Genomic DNA, 12,749 nt, shown 5'->3' with positions numbered 1-12,749 from the left:
TCTCAGCAAAGAAGGATGTTAACTAGCCATTTTACAACCTTCGCAAACAACATTATTGACAGATCTTACTTCTCCGAATCTGCTACGGCCAGATCGAAAACCTTTGGTGGCCCTTCTTCAGTCACAGAACATACCCCAAACTTTTAAATCGTATCTTGGAGACTTTTGGTCCCCTCAGCTAGAAAGTACTGCTGGCATCAAGGGGGTTGAAACAAAGGATGCTGCTAAACATTCTGCAGTGCACAGGACAGTTCTCTGCAACAAAGAGTTAAGTACGTAAGTCTGAAACTTAGAGAACCAATGTTGAGAAACCCCCGCCTCGTCAGCCCTTTGTATTGTTCTGTTCAAGTTCTAACAATTTTTTATTACCTCTTTTAATTGTTACCGCTTCCATGAAAATGGATTCAGGTCTGTCCATTCAGACAGTCACTCTTGACTGAACTTTGTTAGGGAAAGTGCTTTTGGTACTTAGAATTTAGATTTTTTATCTTATTTATAATTTGTTCTTCTCTCCCTTACTCCTTGAAGAATAGGTTCTATGTCTAATTCGTACTCATTTTTTTGCAAAGAAATTTCTATATAGTAAGGTGTTGTGCTTGTTTTAAAGAATGAACAACCTGGCATTAAATAAAGTATTGCATGGTGTTGACACAGGGCAACTAAGCCACATGCAACTGAATGATAGATATGAGTACATCAGAAGATGGGTATGAAGAGGAGTCTCTGAACATGCATCCTGAGTTGGGCTTCAGTGGTGCTGAAGGGAACTTCAACACCAGGTGACGCAACTATAAGTCTAAATACTAAATACATGTGCGCACACATATGAAATATTTTCATTCTAATGCTGCGAACTTGGGTTTGCTTGTGACCATTGCTTAGGGTCTGGTTGGCTCAGGTGGTTGGTTTGAATCGGTTGCCTTCGATATCTTAAATGAACTAGAAGTATGCAGTGGCTTATTTTGTTTTCTGTGTTTGGTGGCTAGAGTCTAGGTATCCAGTAGGAATTAGTAAGTTAATAATCAGTTATTTGTTTTTTATGAAAGAGGCATCTGTTAACTTGTAGTCCTGTCAGCGTTGGTTGGGTTTTCTCCAGCTGGATGCCTGTCTTTGGGCTACTGGACTCCTGTGGGCTCAGACAGAACCAAAGCCAGTCAGAAAATGGAGAATTAAAGAAGAAAGTGTTTACTTTAGCAATTTTCTTTAAGGGCTTTGTCTCAATTTTATTTATAGCCCAAATGACAGTAAAACCAGAAGTTTTCTATTTGACCCAAGCTCTTCTCATTTCTTACTATTTTTAACTTTTCAGATGTTTGTACTTAAAAATTCACTTTTGGTGTGCCTGGGTGACTCAGCTGGTTAAGCGTCTGCCTTCGGCTCTGGTCATGACCCCTGGTCCTGGGATTGAACTCCACATTGGACTCCCTGTCCAGTGGGGAGCCTGTTCTCCCTCTCCCTCTGCAGTTCCTTCTGCTGTTTCCCTGCCTGTGCACGCATGCTCTCTCTGTCAAATAAATAAAATCTTTAAAAAATTTTTCTTTTTTTTTTAGTGATTTTTTTTATGGTTGGGAAATTTTGTATCCTTTTTTCCTCCCCCAAGTTTAATGTGTATGTACTAAAGTTTCTTTTTGGTTGTACTCTTTCATAACTGCTTCATGGCCACCTGAAGTCACAGAATTAAGACGATTAAATGAAGTCATCCATTTTTAATACATTAATTTTTTTTGGCCCATTTGTAATTTTCCACAGTTCATAATATTATTCTTGAGGTTGCTGCAGGTCAATCTCAGAGCTGATAAACTTTCAAAAGATTATACCAGAGTAGACTGATCAATTGTTGAACATGCGAAATTATTGATTTGACCAGAATACATGTCTGTGGCCAGTTTTCAGTGAGTAATAGTGTCAATTAGATTAACCTCTTTCTTCATAGGATGGTTTCCTGCTGCTGCCTGTTGATTGGAACACCTGGCTTCCACCCAGCCTCTGGCCTAGTACCTGGCTGTCTGTGCTATACCCTGATCTCTTGCCTCTATCATAAAACAAAGTATGATGGGATCAGTTCTGTGTAGTTCACAGTGCAGAACAACTGCAGACTTCAGGCTTTTTATGTCAGAGAGCCCTCAGTTGGGTGGTATCTTGGAATCTATGGTAGACCATTATATTAGTTTCTTCCTAAGACTGCTGAGACAAAGTATCACAAACTGGGTGGCTTCAGACAACAAGAATTCATTCTCTCACCTTTCTGCAGACAAGTCTGGAACCAAGGTGTCAGAAGGGCCCTGATCCTCCTGAGCCTGGCTGGAATGGGTCCTTGTCTATTCCTAGCTTCTGGGGGCAGCAGCCAGTCCTCAGCCTCCAACTGCATAACTTTGTTACCTGCTTGCATTGTCACATGGTATTCTTCTCTCTATTTCTGGGTCCAGATTTTTCCTTTCCTTATAAGGACATCAGTCATATTGGGTTAGAGCCCAGCCTATCTGATATGACCCCATCTTCACGTATTACTTTTGCAACGACCCTGGTCCAAATAAGGTCATATATTGAGATCCTGGTGGTTAGGACTCATGTATCTTTTGAAGGTACACAGCTCAACCTGTGACACCCAGGCCTTAAGCACAGTGAGTTTTAAAATTCTCTTTCATCGTCAGTTTAAGAATACGCCGTGTGTGTATAGGTCACTCTTCAGATAAGGGTATTAGATGTTGATGACAATACACTGTAATGAAGGTTATGAAATAGGTCAGTCTGCAGCTTCATCCTGTAACCAGAGCAGATTGGTAGGGCTTCGTTATGCATTACTTTAATCCTGTAGATAATGCCTTTCTCTCGGTTTCTGTCGTGCCATAGGCTTAGGCTTTGTAACAGAATCCTGGGTTCTCAGAGCCGTAGTTTGCCCACTGGTGGAATGAGAATTCCGCCTCTCTGGTAGGGTTATTCAGGGTTTAGAGGAGATGATGTTGGCATCGTATCTGGCACACATGGCGTGTTTGCTCTGTGGGAGTTGCCCTTTCCTCCTCCATCTTCTCTTAGCCTTGGCCATGCTGAAAGTGGCTGTCAGTGGAGCAGCTGGAGTCCGTCGTGCTGCCAGCAGTAACATCTTGCTGCCAGTGGTGCCAGACTTTGCCCAGGGTTGAACTGCCTAAAAATAGTAACCAAGAAGACGGCCAGAGGAGGTCTCTTACTCCAATTTAGAGGCTTTATGGGGGTTTTCTTTGAGAGAGGTACACCTTACCATGATGCACTGATTGCTTGTGGAGCTTGGTCCCAGTGGGTGCAGTGCTGTGTGGCTCCATGACACCCAGGGGGTCGACCGCATCTGCCTTCTCACCTGGTTTTTAAATAGTCTTGGATTTGGGGATGGCAGGGAGTTCTGTGGGACAGTACCTGAATGTTTCAAAATAGACTTTGATGAGAAATTTGGTTTGACATAACTTTTTATAAAAGTATATACATTTATTTAATCAATAAAGGGATAATGGAGTAAAATCGCCAGTTTACCAGCTTATATTGAAACCATTTCTTACCAAGTATCAATATCATGCTTAAGTTTTCTTTTGGGGGAATTTATTCTTGGCGTAGTAAATATACCAGACGCTTGCTTATCATCTACCATGTTATGCCAGTCAACTCAGCTTACCCTCAGTTTCTGATTCTGTAAATTGAAAATGAGAGTACCTATTTTATTAATTTTTTAAAGATTTTTATTTATTTCTTTGAGATAAAGAGGGCACAAGTGGGGAGGAAGGTCAGAGGGAGAGGAGAAGCAAACTCCCCACTGAGCAGGGAGCCCAGTGTGGGTCTGGAGCCCAGTGTGGGTCTCGATCCCACGATCCTGGTATCATGACCCGAGCCAAAAGCAGACACCTAATCAAATGAGCCACCTAGGCGCCCCTTATCTTGTTAATCTTAAGACAATTATAAGCATCAGAACAAGATTTAGACATGTTGGTCAATTGGATTTAGATCATTTCTCAGATTTATTTCAGTTATGAGATGCTTCAATTTTTTGAAATCGGAAAGCTTATTAAAGTGCTTTAAAGAAGCTAAGTATGTAGAGCAGTGATATGATGAGTTTGGAAAGACTGGGCACACAAGTTGGAAACCTTGTAAAATGAGTTTTACAAGGTTGGTCATTTTTTAAACCTGTGGAATAGTGCATGATGCAGCCCCTCTCTCGGGGGGTCAGAAATTAGTATTAATCTGTCAGGCTTTAAATGCAAACAGCTCTTCTCTAATTTTTTGAGAAGGATGAAGTTGCATACCTGTATTTTTGTAGTGGCGTGATGCTATTTCAGCAGTCAAAAGATCATGAAAAATGCTGATGAGCGCTGTTGATAGATATTGTTGATAGACTGCTGACGGTACAGTGATTATGTTGAGATGTCATTGGTCTGGTAGGCAAGGAAAACATACTGGACAAGGTTTTAAAAATCCTGTGTTGCTTTCAGTGTGAAATAATGATCTTCCAGTAGATAGTCAAAGTTCAAAAAAAATTTTTTTGAGAACCTACTACAGAGGGATCTGAGGACTAGATCTTGCAAACAAATTCTATTCCCTTTTAACCTCCTGTATTTCAATAAAATCAATTGTCACTCACTTAGTTTAGAAAGTAGAAAGGGGATCCTAATACTTACAAATTACTGTAGAACTTTGGTTAAGTATTCTCCTTTCTAGAATGTGGCTTCGAGGTGTTTGAGAGATGTAAAGAGCCTTTGGTGGTTCTTTCTCTTCTGTCTCACTGGAGAGTGGGAAGGGAGTTAATGGAGAGAGCTTTGGGACTTGCTCAGGAGACTGACTGTAGGTGAGAGCGGGAATTGGAAGGCTAAGGGCAGGGTCTCTACCCTGTAAGTCAGTGTAACCTCAGTGGATTAATAAGCAACCAAATGAAGGCACTTTGTGTTCTCAGCTATAGTCACATCCACTTTGTTCCTTGAATCAAAGGAAGGAACAGAATGTCTAATTATAATAATCTTCTAATAATTACAATATTTTGCATTCATTTTCTTTTAAAAATCTATTTGAGTAACTACTAGCCTTCAGAAGATGTTGGAAAATAGTATTTAGGCAGCAGCTGGCAGCTACCAGTGTTGGAGTCTGTGCAGTGCATGGCTCGTAAAAGATTTCATTAGTTGGACATACACTTTGATTTCCTTATTGTGGCACGAGTACATTCTCTTGAGCAGCTGCTTTGGAGAGCAATGTACAATAAACATTTCTACACTTGTTTTAAATATGTGGGTTTTGTTGGAGTGTCACTTGCCATCTGGTAGAGAGAGGAGTGACTTACTGCTGGAGAGGAAGTGATTGGAATTCCCCGCACGTGTTCCTAACGCAAGCTCAGGTTCCCTCATTTCGCATCCACTGAGAGGAAAATTGACAGCTGTAATTATTTTGTTCCATCAAATTCTTCGGAAGAACTACATGTAGCATAGGATTTATAGAGATATGTTTTGAACTGTACCTAGTACCTGGTGGGTAGTTGTTTTAATTTGAAAGCAAATGTTTTTCATACATGTATTGAAACTTAGCATTTTTAAACAAAAAAAATTATAAACAAGTCAGACAAAAATACTGATATATATTTAAAAAGAAGTGAAAGTACCCTCCTCATCCCAAATCACCATCCTTAGGAAAGTGCTGCATTCATACCCTCCCCTCCCTTTTTTCCCCTATGTGCTATCAATTTACTAGATACCAGAGTGACTTATGAGTAGAATTCTTCTAGTAGTGACTGTGGTTGCATCATAACTACATTGCTGTTCATACTGGTGATCACTCATTAGTTCTCTGGAGGCCTTGGGCATTAAAGGACTGATGGGGGTTGGCTGAGTAAAGGAAGACTCTGCTTCATCAGGGAAGTGGCCAGGAAGGGTCATTGTCCTTAACTGGTATACATAATTGGAAAAATTGCCATCACGATGACTAACTTACATTGAGGGTCTCTTAAGTGCAGGGCATTAAGTGCTTTACATGTGTATTACTTACTGAATCCTCATAGCAACCCTGTGAGGTAAGTACTGTTATCCCCATTTTAGAGATGTGGAAACTAAAGCCCTGAGAAGTGAGGAACTTGCCCAGTGTCATAGAGCTTAGTAAGAGATTCAGATTTAGCTGGTTTGGCTCCAGAATCACATTCTCACAATGTTGTGCCATCTTTTGGAAACACATGTATATTCTCTGGAAGCTGTTATATTTTTAAAGCCTACCTTTTGGCCCAGGAATTAGGTGAATGGAAATTACAGATATGTTAATAACTTAAATATCAGAGAAGAAACTCTGTATAATTAATTAAATACATGACTTGAAACAATTCTACTGTTGCCAGACTGCTTGCAGGAATCCTCCTTCTGGTTTTGCTTTGTTAAAGTAAACGTTTCCCCCCATGAGTCTTCTGTAGTGTTTTATTCTGGATATTTTTCTTTGGAGCCTGCCTGCATTCTGGCTTTTGCTCCTGCTGAGTAGGCAAACATATCTAGAGGCAGCCATGGAGTAAAGGAAAAGAAAAGCTTTGCAATTTAAAATTGATTTATATGGAAACATTTTCTATGGTTCAAAAAAAAAAAAAAGGAAAAAAAATCCTTCTGTCCTTTCTGTCTTGTCATCCTCAGCTACAGTCAACCAAACCCATTTTATTTGGGAGGTAGGCATAAGTGTGTGGAGAGCACTCAGAGCAGGAGGTGAATACCACTGCGATAATCTGGTGACTTCCATGAGGAGCTCTATTGTTGAGAAAGTGTACTGGTGTGAAAGTATAATGTGGAGGAGAAAACTCACGAAGGTGGCCAGACCGACCTAAAGTATGTGCTGTGTAGTGAAAGAATGGCATTTTGAGGGCCACAGCCCTTAATTTCTGATAATCTGTTGTGAGAGGTAAAGTGTCCCAGACTGATAACCCCACCCGCAAACCATCTTTTGAATTAGCTCTCTGTATGTGCTTGTGCATCTATTTTTGTGTGTGTGTGTGTGTTCATGTGGGCTTGTGTGCACCCTTAATTGTAGCACCACCCACATTCTTAATGGCAGTTTTTGTTCTCAGGTGCCCCATGTAGAGTTATCCTCTGCAATGAGCCATACTCCTGCAGTCCTTTCTTACTCATGCTCTTCTGTGTGCACAAGACATGTGACATTTTTAATAATACAGACTTCAGCAACTCAAGAATAACACATATAAAGAGGACACAGTATTTCCTTAATTTTTCCTTGTAATTTCTAAACTAGTAAGAGTCAAGAATTCAAGGTTGCTAACCTAATCCTTAAGTTGGAAAAGCCGTTTTGAAGGTGATAGAACAGAATATTACTATTCTGTTGTCACAGTTGAGGTTTATACGTATGTTCCTCTGTAAATTATTCAAATCTAGGAATATTTTCCAACATTGCAGAGACTTAAAATACAAACAAGGGTTTTGAGAAGCATTGTGTATACAGATGCTATTGTTTTTCCCCACTGAGACTTTGCTTCAGCACTTGAGATATAAGGATCAGAATGTCAAAAAGCAGCATTTATTTTTAGTGGCTTAAGATGTAATAGGCAACCATAAAATTTCCCCACTTAAAGGGTATAATTCCATGTTTTTAATATAGTCACAGAGTTGTGCAACCATCACAACTATCTAATTTTGGAACATTTTCATCCCTCCAAAAAGAAACCCCATGTCCATTCATTGTCAGTCACTTCCCATTTTCCCTTTTCCCCAGCCCCTTGGAACCATGAACATACTGCCTGTCTCTATAGAGTTCTGGACATTTCATACGGATAGAATCCTACCATACTTAGAATATATTGTCTTTTCTGACTGGCTTCTTTCACTCCCACATAATGTTTCAAGGATCATCTGTAGAGTAGCCTCTATCAGCAGTCCATTTCATTTATGGCAGAATAATAGTCCATTGTGTGGATTTACTAGTTTGTTTATCCACTTATCAGTTGATGGACATTTGGGTTAGTTTCCACTATCTGACTGCTATGAATAGTGTGTTAGGTTTTTGTATGGACTGTATTTTTATTTCTGTTGGTCATGTCACCTAGGATTGGACTTGTTGGGTCCTATGATAATTCTGTGTGTAACATTTTGAAGGACTGCATATAGCAGTGTGCTGGCACTATAATTAATTCTTTGTTTAGTATAAGACATTATCTAAGGGTCAGGAGCTTGGTTAAGTCACTCTTGTTTAAGACTTCCTTGGGACACTAGTCACCCAGATCTAACATCATATCCAATTAGAAATTGCAGACTATTTTCATGCTTCTACAGGAGAAATTTTATTACATACATCTGTGAGATCATATAGATTCTGTTCTGTTGCTCTGCTTCTACATTAAAAAAAAGTTATTGTGATAAAATATATGAACATAAAATCTATATTAACCATTTAAGATTTTTATCATTGTGATAAATATGCATAATGTAAATAACCATTGTGACCGTATGTATTTTTTATTGTAGTAAAATATGTGTAACAAGTTTTACCATCTTAACCATTTTTAAAGTGTACAGTTCATACATCCACAGTGTTGTGTAATCAATACCACCATCCATCTCCAGAACTTTTTCATCATGCCAAAAAGAACCTTCGTATCTATTCAACAATAATTCCCTAGTGCTTCTTTTTTCCAGTCCCCGGTTACCTCTCTTCTCCTTGTCTTTATGTGTTGGTCTCTTCTAGGTAGCCCTTATAAGTAGAATCATACATTTGTCATTTTGTGTCTGGCTTATTTCACTTAGCATATTTCTTAAGGTTCCTCTATCTTATATAGCATGTGTCAGAATTGCATTCCCTCTTAAAACTGAATAATAATTCACTATATAGACATACACGGTGTTGTATTTATCTGCTTGTCAGTTGATACATTTGGGTTGTTTCTACCTTTTGGCTTTTATGGATAATGCTGTTGTAAACGCTGGTGTACAAATACCTGTTTGGGTTCTTGCTCTCACTGCTTTTGGGTGCATACCTAGGCATAGAATTGCTGGATCATATGGTGATTCTGTTTAACTTTTTGAGTAACTGCCAAACTGTTTTCCTCAGTAGTTGCACTATTTTACATTGGCCTTAAGTACATTCCCACCAGCAATGTGCAAGTCTTTTGATTTCTCCACATCCTCACCAAAACTTATTTTCCATTTTTCTCATTATAGTCAACCTGGTTAGATACGAAGGTATCCCATTGTGGTTTTGACTTGCATTTCCCCAATGAGTGGTGGTGATGAGCATCTAATGCACTTGTTAGGCGTTTATATACCTTCTTCGGGGGAAGTGTCTATTCACTTTTATCCACTTCACTGGCTTATCTGTTGTTTAGTTGTACAAGTTCTTTATATATTTTGATATCAGTCCCATAACAATATATGATTTGGAAATACTTTTTCCCATTCTGTGGGTAGTTCTTTCACTTTCTTCATATACTGAATGATCTTTGCATTCCAGAATAAATCCCTGTAGGTCCTGGTGGATAAAATTTTTTAAATATATTGTTGGATTCAGTTTGTTAGTATTTTATTAAGGGTTTTCTGCATATGTTCATAAGGGATGTTGTTTTTTAATTTTCTTGTGATCTTTTTCTGGCTTTGGTATCAGTATATTGCAGCCTGATAGAATGAATTGAGAAATGTTCCCTCATCTTCTCTTCTTTGGAAGGGTTTGAAAAGGATTGGTGTTAATTCTTTAAAAGTGTGGTAGAATTCACCAGTGATGCCATCTGTTCCTGGGCTTCTTTGAGAGATTTTTGATCACTAATCTAATCTTTTTACTTATTATATAGCTTTGTTGAGATTTTTCTTTTTCTTCTTGAGTCAGTTTAAATAATTTGTACCTTTCCAGGAATCTGTCCATTTCATTTAGGTTAACTAATTTGATGTGTAGTTCATAGAATTCTTTTGCAATTCTTTTTATTTCTTCAAGGTCAGTAGTATGTCTCCATTTTCACTTCTGATTTAGGTTAATGAGTCTTTTCTCTTTATTCTCAGTAAGTCTAGCTACAGGTTTGTCAATTTTGTTCATCTTTTCAAAGAAGCCACTTTGGTTTTCATTGATTTTCGTTATTGTTTTTCTCTATTTCATTGATCTCCTCCCTGATAGTTACTATTATCTTCCTTCTGCTAGCTTTTGTTTTAGTTTTTTTTTTTTTTTTTGGTTTTGTTTTGTTTTGTTTTTTTTTAAACTTACGGTACAAAGTTAGGTCATTGATTTGAGATCATTCATCTTCTTTAATGCAGGCATTACAGCTATAACTTTCCTTCTGAGCACTGCTTTTGCTGTTTCCCATAAGTTCTGATATGTTTTGTTTTTGTTTTCATTTGTCTCAAGGTATTTCCAATATTGGGCTTTTTCAGAGACTTTTTCTGTCAGTTTATTTTGTTTCTTTGAATGGACCATACCTTTTGTTTTGTTTTCATGTCTTGTGATTTTTTTAATTGGAAAATGGACATTTGAATTTGATGTTTATAATGTTGTATCTCTGGAAATCAGATTCTCCCCCTCCCCTGTTTTTGTTTCTTTGTTTCTTTTTTTTTTTTAATTGTGGAAGGCAACATTATTTTTTGTATCTTGTGACTTTTAACAAATATTTTTGTAGGGATCGTATTCCTTGTCCTGTATGGTCACTGAAGTCTCAATTTCTTAACATTTGTTCAGCTAGTGTTTTCACAGAGATTTTCTTGAATACCAGAAGCTAAAAAACAAGCAAACCCCTCCGATTCTTTGCAGATTGGCTCTGTGCTGGTGTCTATTTTCCTAAGTTAGCCAGACTTGGAACTAGTCTAGCATTCAGCATGAGGTGAAAGCTTATGGTTCTCTCTGAGCATGCCTCCTACTCTGGGCATATCTGCAGCTTTCTAAATTTCCTCAGATAGAGGGGTGCTTTTGACTGCCCTAATTTCCCAGAGAGGCTCTCTTCTTGAATTTTCCTCCTAGACCTTGGGTAGTCTTTTTTATGTTCCAGTTGTAATTTTTTACTTCAGGTGTCTTCAGATTGTTACTCTACCTTGCCATGTGTTGAGCAGTGCCAGCCACTTCTCCAGCCTGGGTGACTGAATTAGTGAAACAAAGACTATCCCTTGTGTTACCCCTTCAGGTGGCCCCCAGATAGGTTATAACAGAGTTGTTGACTTTTCTTTTATTCAGTGTTCAGTTGATTGCTTAAGTCTTTGTTGACCAGAGTTCTGAAAAAGTTGGTTCTGATAGTTGGTGTGTGTTTTTCGATGTCAGGTACTATAGGGGGTTGCAGGTGGGACCATGGAGCGGTTTACTCTGCCATTGTGCTGCCATCACCCTCACCTTATTAGACTTGGACACATTTTGGTAGTCCATCTCAGTGTTCACAGAAAGCATTTTATTCTCTTCCCTCTACAGATTCTGCAGATAAGAGGTGTTTCATTGCTTGTTAGATCCTCTTTTTATATATCCTGGCAATGACCAGTTTCTCTTACACTGTTTTTCTGGATCGTTGTTGACTGAGTAGTAGTGTTAATATTTTTTTCTGATTAAATGTTAGATTAAATAAATACTAAATACAAAAGTTTTCAAAAAGTCTGATGCCTAATTTTTATATCTTAAGGCCATGTCTTTGGATATTTTTTCCTCCTGTGCAAATGCACTTTTGAAAGAACCTGAGACAATGGTAAATAGGATTTGATTTATATCTGGTTTTATAGTTAGGCATTTACTGGTGAACCTAAAGTATAGCTAAAATGGTCTTCTATCTATTCGATGGATAGTATACATTTATGATCAGTTTGCAAATATGGAAAGTTGGTATCATCTGGCAGAACATCAGACAATGACCATTGCATGAGGCTTTTTAAGACCTTACCGCCCTCTTCTGTAACATGAGATAATGTAAAACAGAGTATATATTCAGGAGGAGACAAATTCTAGCACTGTGTACACAAACTAGAAATGACCACTTAAATAAGAATTTGAGACTTTTGGATGTAAGAATGTATGATGTCTTTTTAGTGTTCTTTGGCTACTTTGTTGTTGAACAATCATTTTGATATTGAATGGGGATCACTGTTAGTTTTTCAGGAGTTTGACCTAGGAGCCAACATATCACATTTAATCTGAAGACTGAGTTGGGGTAAAAATAGAAAAACAGGTGGCAATAAATTGTTTATATGAAGTCAGCCCGAGGTTCTTGTGACCCCACACTGTATGCTGTTTTCCCAGTTGTCTCTTAATGCCCCTCACTTTGCTTGTCCAGTTAAAATTCTCCATAAGGCAATGAAGTTAGTACTTCTCTGCTTAAAATAGTTACTGTCAAGGGAAAGGTTGGATTACTTAGTACTGACATGTTGCTTTAGTGGGTATTTTGGTGGGATTGCCTTTGTTTTACAGATAATAAAACTTCAGTGACATCATTTCTTAAGTAAATGATGATGGTGTTCTAGGAGCTGGGTCTCAGGTGTCTAAGGCTAATGTTCTTCCTAATATTTCACTTCTGACAAGTGGATTTTGAGAAATAGTTGATTACATGGTTAGAGTCGAATAGTATACTTAGAAATAAGTGGATGGGAAAGAAAAGGGGGATGCTTGGAATTGAAGACCTTCATTGTTAATGACCTATGTGTGTTTATTTCTTTATTATATTGAGGCCATATTCATTGTAGTTAATGCTTGGTTCTTTTGAAATGAACAGAACCAGATATCTGTTTAAATAGTGACTTAAGGGGCACCTGGGTGGCTCAGTCGGTTAAGCATCTATCTTCAGCTAAGATCATGATCTAGGGATCCTGGGATTGAGCCCTATG

At 38.3% G+C, this 12,749-nt stretch overlaps 1 protein-coding gene and 1 long non-coding RNA gene across 2 annotated transcripts in view; both read left to right on the top strand.

Moving 5' to 3' along the window:
• XKR6 (XK related 6) overlaps positions 1 to 12,749 on the top strand; it is a 294,560-nt gene that overhangs the window by 20,027 nt on the left and 261,784 nt on the right. The gene's annotated exons all lie outside the window — the stretch shown is intronic.
• LOC116866639 overlaps positions 182 to 12,749 on the top strand; it is a 69,156-nt gene continuing 56,588 nt past the window's right edge. Inside the window, exon 1 of the long non-coding RNA XR_004382443.1 lies at positions 182 to 276. This is a non-coding gene — a long non-coding RNA (uncharacterized LOC116866639). The remainder of the gene's footprint in view (positions 277 to 12,749) is intronic.

Source organism: Lontra canadensis, unplaced genomic scaffold (assembly GCF_010015895.1).
Source record: "Lontra canadensis isolate GAN:19392208 unplaced genomic scaffold, GSC_riverotter_1.0 scaffold10, whole genome shotgun sequence".
NCBI lineage: Eukaryota > Metazoa > Chordata > Mammalia > Carnivora > Mustelidae > Lontra > Lontra canadensis.
Note: the sequence above shows the minus strand (reverse complement) of the source record. Positions and strands in the feature narration are given on the sequence as shown.